We start from the raw sequence: 10,866 nt of genomic DNA on the forward strand, positions 1-10,866 counted from the left end.
TCTTTGTTTGACTGACTCCTTGCCAGGAAAGGAGTTTTTCTTCTTCCTGTTGAGCTCTGCTGTTGTTGCAGGGATTGGAGGCGCCCCCTTCTGGTAGCGCAATTCTAGATAACTTATAGTATGAACTAGGTGTGTAGACTGGTAGGCTGCGGTCCATGGGGTCACTAAGAGTCAGACATGACCAAGCGACTTCACTTTCACTTTTCACTTTCATGCACTGGAGAAGGAAATGGCAACCCACTCCAGTGTTCTTGCCTGGAGAATCCCAGGGACAGGGCAGCCTGGTGGGCTGCCGTCTATGGGGTCGCACAGAGTCGGACACGACTGCAGCAACTTAGCAGCAGCAGCAGAAGGTGTGTAGACAGGGAAAGGGAAAGGGAAAGTGAAAGTGAAATCCTATCTGACTCTCTGTGACCCCATGGACTGTAGCCTACCAGGCTCTTCCATCCATGGGATTTTCCAGGCAAGAATACTGGAGTGGGTTGCCATTTCAGGGAAGAACCTAGCAAAGTCTCCATCTCAATTGCCTTCCTCTCTTTTGAGGTACCAAACCACTCCCCCCAATATACTCTTGTTTTTAGCTGAAGATGATTTTAAGGTGAGGATTTTAACCATTTTGGTCAGTTACTCATTTCTTCTGTGTTTCTCCCCCATATACATGTTGTTAAATTTTGTAAACTGTCTACTGAAAATTGCACTTACCTCACACACTAGTAAAGATGGTGATTGCAGCCATGAAATTAAAAGATGCTTATTCCTTGGAAAGAAAGTTCAACCTTAGTCATAACTTAATAATTAATAAAGTAAGGCTCAAAATTCTCCAAGCCAGGCTTCAGCAATACCTGAACCGTGAACTTCCAGATATTCAAGTTGGTTTTAGAAAAGGAAGAGGGACCAGAGATCAAATTGCCAACATCCGCTGGATCATCAAAAAAGCAAGAGAGTTCTAGAAAAACTATTTCTGCTTTATTGACTATGCCAAAGCCTTTGACTGTGTGGATCACAATAAACTGTGGAAAATTTTGAAAGAGATGGGAATACCAGACCACCTGACCTGCCTCTTGAGAAACCTGTATGCAGGTCAGGAAGCAACAGTTAGAACTGGACATGGAACAACAGACTGGATCCAAATAGGAAAAGGAGTACGTCAAGGGTGTATATTGTCACCCTACTTATTTAACTCATTTGCAGAGTACATCATGAGAAATGCTGGGCTGGAGGAAGCACAAGCTGGAATCAAGATTGCTGGGAGAAATATCAATAACCTCAGATATACAGATGACACCACCCTTATGGCAGAAAGTGAAGAAGAACTAAAGAGCCTCTTGATGAAAGTGAAAGAGGAGAGTGAAAAAGTTGGCTTAAAGCTCAACATGCAGAAAACTAAGATCATGGCATCCGGTCCCATCACTTCATGGCAGATAGATGGGGAAACAGTGGAAACAGTGTCAGACTTTATTTTTCTGGGCTCCAGAATCACTGCAGATGGTGATTGCAACAATGAAATTAAAAGATGCTTACTCCTTGGAAGGAAAGTTATGGCCAACCTAGACAGCATATTAAAAAGCAGAGACATTACTTTGTCAACAAAGGTACACTAGTCAAGCCTATGGTTTTTCCAGTGGTCACGTATGGATGCGAGAGTTGGACTGTGAAGAAAGCTGAGTGCCGAAGAATTGATGCTTTTGAACTGTGGTGTTGGAGAAGACTCCTGAGAGTCCCTTGGACTGCAAGGAGATCCAACCAGTCCAACCTAAAGGAGATCAGTCTTGGGTGTTCATTGGAAGGACTGATGCTGAAGCTGAGACTCCAATACTTTGGCCACCTCATGCTAAGAGTTGACTCATTGGAAAAGACTCTGATGCTGGGAGGGATTGGAGGCAGGAGAAAAAGGGGACGACAGAGGATGAGATGGCTGGATGGCATCACCAACTTGATGGACATGAGTTTGAGTGAACTCCAGGAGGTGGTGATGGACAGGGAGGCCTGGCGTGCTGCGATTCATGGGGTCGCAAAGAGTTGGACATGACTGAGTGACTGAACTGAACTGAATGTATGGATGTGAGAGTTGGGCTATAAAGAAAGCTGAATGTGGAAGAATTGATGCTTTTGAACTGTGGTGTTGGAGAAGACTCTTGAGAGTCCCTTGGACTGCAAGGAGATCCAACCAGTCCATCCTAAAGGAGATCAATCGTGGGTATTTATTGGAAGGATTGATGTTGAAACTGAAACTCCAATACTTTGGCTACCTGATGTGAAGAGCTGACTCATTTGTCAAGACCCTGATGCTGGGAAAGACTGAGGGCAGGAAGAGAAGGGTACAACAGAGAATAAGATGGTTGGATGGCATCACTGACTCGATGGACATGAGTTTGGGTGGACTCTGGGAGTTGGTGATGGACAGGGAGGCCTGTCATGCTGCGGTTCATGGGGTTGCAAAGAGTCGGACACGATTGAGTGACCGAACTGAACTGAATCTGTCTCATGTCGATTTATCCTTTGACTGGAGGGATATACAGGAAAATTTCCTCCTCCAATAGCCCTTTGTGTCATGTTTGGGACTGGTAGAGATCTTCAACGCACACTGTCTCTTTAAAGACCCAAGTTTCATTCATACATTTGATTGACATTAAATAGTATCCAATTATTTTTATTTGGTGATTATAACAGGAAGTTGACAAACCCTTCACTTCCTAAGCCACCAGTTGTGATCTAACTGGTTCTGTGATTCCATCTGACATCACTTCTCCAACACCAACTTGGTGTTCAACAATTCAAATCAATTTTGAACCTATTTACTTGAAGTAAGGGGTTTCCCAGGTGGCACTAGTGGTAAAGAATCTACCCTGTCAATGTGGGAGATGTAAGAGACTTGAGTTCATTTCCTGGGTTGGGAAGATCCCCTGGAGGAGGGCAAGGCAACCCACTTCAGTATTCTTGCCTAGAGAATCCCCATGGACAGAAGAGCCTGGTGGGCTGCAGTTCATTGGGTCATGAAGACTCAGACATGACTGAAACAATAGCAAGCACGCATTTGGAGATAGCGTCAGGCTCTTCAGCACTCAAAGACTGCCCCTACTTGAGATGCAAATCCTGGGCCATGAGTCTGTCTGAAACTGAGGAGGACCCTGTGGGATCCTCCTGGGTACAAATCCTTTCCACAGCTCCTCCCCCCATTCTTATTTGGAGGGAATAGGCTTTATTCAGCCTCCTTGACCTTCCCTGAGTTTCAGAGGGAAGATTCAAGCAGTTATTCACTAGCAAAGGGAGGGAATGCAGAAATAGCAGGGAGCACCCAAGAAACAATAGTGCAGCCATAAAACAGGGTCTTGGTTCCTCCTCAAGGGGTGTCTTTGAGTTTTTCTTCAGGAACTGAGGCCCCCATGCAGGTAGAAAATGGTAACTTCAGGCTGAGCACAAGATTCCTGGAACACCACCATGTTACCTCATCACAACCAATCAGAAGAAAGTCTATGCATAATGGGAGAAAATGAAGACTCTGACTCCCTCCCCAAATAATCAACTGCTATCAACTTCCTTTTTATCCCTTTAAACATTTTCAGGGTCGAGCAGATTCTTGGGAGTTGGTTCTTGCATACAAATCCACCTTCTTCCCAGATTACTGCTGCTGCTGCTAAGTTGCTTCAGTCGTGTCTGACTCTGTGCGACCCCACAGACGGCAGCCCACCAGGCTCCCCTGTCCCTGGGATTCTCCAGGCAAGAACACTGGAGTGGGTTTCCATTTCCTTCTCCAATGCATGAAAGTGGAAAGTGAAAGTGAAGTCACTCAGTCGTCAATAAAGCGTCTGCCTACAATGCGGGAGACCCAGATTACTGGCCTCCTGAATAAAGCAAACTTTCCTTTCCAAACAACACTTCTCTCTCAAATTTTGGCTTTTGAGATGCAAGCAGCCAAACCTAAGTTCAGAAAAATTTCTGACCAACCAGCTACAAATCAGAGGTTTGATAATTTGTTAGAACACAACTCACAGACCCCAAGAAAATTTTTCATTTATGTTTATTTAGTTTATTATAAAGGAAGCAACTGAAGAATGGCCAAATGGGAGAGATAAATAGGGCAAAGTGTGTGGATGAGGTGGGTGGCATTTCTATGCTCTCTTCTAGTGAGCCATCTTCCCAGCACATCTGTATGTTGAACTTAGATGCTCTCCAGGCCCCATCATTTAGGAGATTTATGAAGGTTTCATTATGGAGATATATTTGATTAAGTCATTGGCTGTATTGATTGAAGTTTATCTCCAGTCCCTTTCCCCTGGTTGGGGGTTGGATGGAGGAAGAGGGAGGGAATTGGATGGGCTTGAAAGTTCAAACCTCCAAGGATGGCTTAGATCTTTCTGGTAACTAGTGCCCATCCTGAAGCCATCTAAAGGTAAGGATGTCACTAGCATACAAAAGACACTCTTGTCATTCAGGATATTCCAAGGGTTTTAAGAGCTCTTTGCTAGGAACTGGGGACAAAGATAAACTATTAATATTTATTTTTTATTGTACCCACTGGTTTTATCATCTAGTTTACAGTATGGCCGGTACTCCATCTTTCAGCCTCAAGCAAGGTCCGTGTTTGTTCTTGCCTTGCTATTTCACCTTCTGGGATTTTTAAACTGCTCTAAGTTGTTAGGTAGAGTCTGGTTGTCTTGCCTAATTTGAAACCCTTGGATCATATGCAGAAAACAAGTAAGATTTGTGTTGACCAGGAAACCCCACTGCATTACTGTCTCACTGCCATTTCAAGGCACACATGCTTGTCTCCCATGTTACTACTCCTCACCTCCAACTTCTTCCCTGCCCCCCTAAAGGCACCCAGTGTAATGTTTTTAATATATATGTATATAACTGGTATATGTAGTTTATGTATGGTTGAACAATAATTAGTATCAAGAAGAACAAAAAGCTTTATTTGAGGTCTTAAGAATTGCAATTCAAGAGACACAGATTCAGGTAAGTTCAGTTCAGTTCAGTTCAGTCACTCAGTCATGTCCGACACTTTGCGACCCCATGGACTGCAGCGTTTCAGGCTTTCCTGTCTATCATCAACTCCTGGAGCTTGTTCAAACTCATGTCCATCGAGTTGGTGATGCCATCCAACCATCTCATCCTCTGTCATCCCCTTTTCCTCCTGCCTTCAATCTTTCCCAGCATCAGGGTCTTTTCAAATGAGTCAGTTCTTCGCATCAGGTAGGCAAGGTATTGGAGTTTCAGCTTCAGCATCAATCTTTCCAATGAACACTCAGGACTGATCTACTTTAGGATGGACTGGTTGGATCTCCTTGCAGTCCAAGGGACTCTCAAGAGTCTTCTCCAACACCATAGTTCTAAAGCCTCAATTCTTTGGTGCTCAGCTTTCTTTATAGTCCAACTCTCACATCCATACATGACTACTGGAAAAACCATAGCTTTGACTAGACAGACCTTTGTCAGCCAAGTAATGTCTCTGCTTTTTATTTGCTGTCTAGATTGGTCATAGCATTTCTTCCAAGGCGCAAGCATCTTTTAATTTCTGGCTCGTAAAACAAAGTGTGTTTCAGGGAAGAAGAAAAAAGTTGGCTTATAAAGGCAGAAGTCACAAAGCTGCACTCTGACATAAAATACAGAAACAATTGTTTTCAAGGGATGGACGGACATGAGTGGCTATAGGGTAAGGGTCTGATAAGTTTCTGGTTGATGTTCTGAATGTCTTCATTAGGACAGTAAGTGATCAGAAGGTCAGGTATCACCTAGGCTGAGACATGTGTAGATTACACTTTCTCAATGGCTTCCTGGGGCTCTATTGTAGAGAATTCTCTCAGCAATACCAACTCCATTTTGATTTTCCTTACATGGTACGTACCTTGAAACATGCATACTACTTGTTTTTATAAATGTGTATATTAAAATTTACCTAAATGCTTTTGTATTATAGCTCTAGTTTTACTTCTTACACATTTCTTTCAACTGTTATTCTTATCATGAGTCCTTGTTACTGTATGCATATCTAATTTGTAGCTTTGTGGTACCCACCTACCATGTGTCATTTATATGTAGTGCTGGAGATGAACACCTGAATGATACCCAACAATCCAATCCTACAAACAGGCTGGACTGAGGATTCCTGTGCATGTACTTTTATGGAATTATATGTGGGTTTCTTTGGGAGTATATATGTATGTATGTATGTATATATATATGCAGCAAAGGGATTGCTGGATCTTAGTCTATGCATGCTTAATTTCAAAAAGCATTGCCACTATGGAAAACAGTATGGAGGTTCCTTAAAAAAATAAAAATAGAACTATCCCATGACCCAGTAATTCCACCACTGGATATAATTCCACCACTGGTATTCCACCACCAGAGAAAAACAGTTCAAAAAGATACATGTGTACATAGTAGCACTATTTACGATAGCCAGGACATGGAAGCAAACTAAATGTCCATCAATAGAGGAATGGATAAAGAAGAAGTGGTACATATATACAATGGCATACTGCTCAGCCATGAAAAGGAATGAAACAGGGTCATCTGTAGAGATGTGGATAAACCTAGAGAATGTCATAGAGAGTGAGGTAAGTCAAAAAGAGAAAAACATCATATATTAAAGCATACATGTGGAATCTAGAAAAATGGTAGATGATACTATTTGCAAAGCAGAAATAGAGACACAGATGTAGAGAATAATGTTTAGATGCCAAGGGAGAAGGAGGAGGTGGGAGAAACTGGAAGCTGGGATTGATATATAAACACTACTTCAGTTCAGTTTAGTTCAGCCGCTCAGTTGTGTCCGACTCTTTGCGACCCCATGAATCGCAGCACACCAGGCCTCCCTGTCCATCACCAACTCCCTGAGTTCACACAAACTTATGTCCATCGAGTCAGTGATGCCATCCAGCCATCTCATCCTCTGTAATCCCCTTCTCCTCCTGCCCCCAATCCCTCCCAGCATCAGAGTCTTTTCCAATGAGTCAACTCTTCGCATGAGGTGGCCAAAGTACTGGACTTTCAGCTTTAGCATCATTCCTTCCAAAGAAATCCCAGGGCTAATCTCCTTCAGAATGGACTGGTTGGATCTCCTTGCAGTCCAAGGGACTCTCAAGAGTCTTCTCCAACACCACAGTTCAAAAGCATCAATTCTTCAGTGCTCAGCTTTCTTCACAGTCCAACTCTCACATCCATACATGACCAAAGGAAAAACCATAGCCTTGACTAGACGGACCTTTGTTGGCAAAGTAATGTCTCTGCTTTTCAATATGCTATCTAGGTTGGTCATAACTTTTCTTCCAAGGAGTAAGCGTCTTTTAATTTTATGGCTGCAGTCACCATCTGTAGTGATTTTGGAGCCCCAAAAAATAAAGTCTGATGCTGTTTCTGCTGTTTCCCCATATTTCCCATGAAGTGATGGGACCAAATACCACGATCTTCATTTTCTGAATGATGAGCTTTAAGCCAACTTTTTTACTCTCCTCTTGCACTTTCATCAAGAGGCTCTTTAGTTCTTCTTCACTTTCTGCCATAAGGGTGGTATCATCTGCATATCTGAGGTTATTGATATTTCTCCCAGCAGTCTTGATTCCAGCTTGTGCTTCTTCCAGCCCAGCGTTTCTCATGATGTCCTCTGCATAGAAGTTAAATAAGCAGAGTGACAATATACAGCCTTGACGTACCCCTTTTCTTATTTGGAACCAGTCTGTTGTTCCATGTCCAGTTCTAACTGTTGTTTCCTGACCTGCATATAGGTTTCTCAAGAGGCAAGTCAGGTGGTCTGCTATTCCCATCTCTTTCAGAATTTTCCACAGTTTATTGTGATCCACACAGTCAAAGGCTTTGGCATAGTCAATAAAACAGAAATAGATGTTTTTCTGGAACTCTCTTGCTTTTTCGACGATGCAGAGGATGTTGGCAATTTGATCTCTGGTTCCTCTGCCTTTTCTAAAACCAGCTTGAACATCTGGAAGTTCACGGTTCAGGTATTGCTGAAGCCTGGCTTGCAGAATTTTGAGCATTACTTTACTAGCATGTGAGATGAGTGCAATTGATACTGATGCTATGTAAAAAATAGATAACTAATGAGAACCTACTGTATTAGCACAGGGAAGTCTATTCAGTGCTCTGTAGTGACCTGAATGGGAAGGAAATCCAAAAGGGAGGGGATGTATGTATATGTATGGCTGATTCATTTTGCTGTACAGTAGAAATTAAGACAAAATTGTAAAGCAGCTACACTCCAAAAAAAATTAATTTAAAAAATGAAAGCATTGCCAAATTTCCAGAATAACTTCACCAACCTACACTCCCAACAGCAGCCTATGAGTTTCCATTTCCCCACAGTTTGTTTCCATGTCCCTCCCCACACCCCACTTTTTAAAAACAATTTGAAAAGTGTTTTGAAGGTAAAAAATTGTTTTTTGTTTTCATTATTTCTAGTTAGCTCAATCATTGTTAGCCACTTGGTTTCTTGCCTGTGAATTGTAACAGTTCATTTCCTCTGCCTATTTTTCTACTGGATTTCCTGTCTTGTTTTGTTCTAGTTCTTTATATGTTCTAAATAACATTTTCCTCATTGATTTTGACATTACAAGAATATTTTCTAAATCTGTTCCAATTGTTTTTTAGTTTTGTTTAAAGTAATCTTTGAATTTAAGTTCAAATTTTCTGTACTTCTTGTGCCACTAGTGTGATTTCAGAATTTCCCAGAAATGATTCATGTTGCGTAGGTTTTCTCAATTTGCTATTATACTCTTTGGTGGTGGTTTATTCTCTAAGTCGTGTCTGACTTTTTTGCAACCCCATGGACTGTAGCCCTCCAGACTTCTCTGTCCATGGTATTCTCCAGGAAAGAATACTGGAATGAGTTGCCATTTCCTTTGCCAGGAAATCTTCCAGACCCAGGGATCGAACCCTGGTCTCCTGCTTTGCATGCAGATTTTTTTTTTTTAAATACCAACTGAGCCACCAAGGAAGTCCCATTATATTATTACTGATGTTATTGTAGTTTGTTGTGTTTGAGTTAGTTCTTTCCTTCATTCGGCATTTTGCTTATTTTTTCCAGTTTTATCAGAAGTTTATCTTATTAATTTTTTCAAAACCAGTTTTTGATTTTATAAGCATCACTATTTGTTGTGGTGTTTTTGTTCTATTTCATTGATTTCTATCCTTATCTTTATTATTTCCTTCCTACATGACTTTTATGTTTAGTTATTGCTCCTTTTCTGGTTTTATTTTGATTTGAGTGCTTTGTTCATTTATTTTTATGCTTTTTTGATTTCCAATAAATGTATTTAAAGCAATAACTTTCCTTTTAAATATGGCTTTAGTTGCGTATCAAGTTTTTGGTGTTTTAATACTATTTAGTTCAAAATATTTTATAATTTTCCTTATAATTTTCTGTTAAACATAATGATTGCTCAGTTGTATGATATTGTGCTTTTGGACTTAGGAGATTTAGAAATCTATCCTCAGGTAGATTTTAAGTTGTATTATATCATGGTTAGGGAACATAATCTCCAAGATACTGATTCTGTGGAATTTATTGAGACTTCCTTTGTGACTGAGTATATAATTAATTTTGTAAATATTTGCATGTGTTTTAAAGGAATGTTCATTATTTGGGGATATAAAGTTTTATATATCAATAAATAAAAAAATAACAATGTGTTATTTAGCTCTTCCATGTAGTTACTTATTTTGGAGTCTGTTTGATCTAACCAGTTTCTGACAGGGTGATCTTAAAATCACAAACTGTAAAGATTAAGGATTACTGCTCAGATTTCTGATTCATTTATATATTTTGTGAACATATTGGTAGGCTGATATATGTTCATGGTGAATAGCTCTTCTGTCTTCCTCTCAACAGTATGCTATTCTATGTCCTTTCTGTTATTAAACCCCTTATTTTTCTTATTTGTTATATTTTGCATATGTAATATGTCCAATTGGTTCTTCTTTATGTCTTCTTATTTGGGCTTTGGGTTTGTAATATCCTTTTTTATTTCCCTAAGACAGTTATTCAGATTATTTAAAATTATTCTTTGGTTTATGTCCATTCATTCTGGACATTTCTCTGGCACTGATTGTTACTTTGTTGTCTTTCTTTCATAGCTGTTGCTTTTCTAAGATGGAGCCATAAATTACTTTGGATAACCAAAAGTAGTGTTCTGACTGCTTACCACTTAAAAGCCAATAGAGAGGCAAATTGGTGGAAAGAAAAGTTTTATTTTGGATGCTGGCAACCTAGAGGAGAGGGGCCGACTCCTGTTCAATGGTTGACTCTCCCATCCCTGTCCCCACTGACACTAAGTGGGCAAGAGCTTTTTATAGGCAGAGGGAGAGGGCTACATGCAGAAGCAGCAGTCAGCTCTGACAGTCAGCCTGAAATTAGTCATTTAGTGGTCTGATCAGCAGCATCTTGATTAAATACAGTTAGTCGTCAGCTTCAAGGGTCCATTTTTTCCCATTTCTTGGTGGTCAGTTCTCAGAACTGTGGCAACTTGTCGTGGCTACAGTCTGGTCAACCATGTAGTTAAGTTCATCCATGATGGGGGTTTCAGAATCTATAGCTGTTGCAGAGGAACTAAAGGTACTTGACTATGCTTAGTGACTACATTATTATTGTTTAGTCTTGTTGGACTCTCCCTTTGTTTCTGCTTTTTTTTCACTTCTCTGATTTTTTGGCTAAAGTTTTTCTACAGACAAAAGGAAAGCTGAGGACACGGGGGACAAGGACCATAGGATCCTGCTTCATTTTATTTTGCGTTCATATTCCTTAGAGTTGTTAGCATTTTTAGGGATATGTGTATTGGGGCAAGAGGTAAGGCCTAATTGTGCCTGTGGGTTGGGGTAGGATTTCCTCAAGATTGAGGGCTTGTGCCCTGA

This window comes from Bubalus kerabau, chromosome 1 (genome assembly GCF_029407905.1).
Source record: "Bubalus kerabau isolate K-KA32 ecotype Philippines breed swamp buffalo chromosome 1, PCC_UOA_SB_1v2, whole genome shotgun sequence".
In the NCBI taxonomy this organism is placed as follows: Eukaryota; Metazoa; Chordata; class Mammalia; order Artiodactyla; family Bovidae; genus Bubalus; species Bubalus kerabau.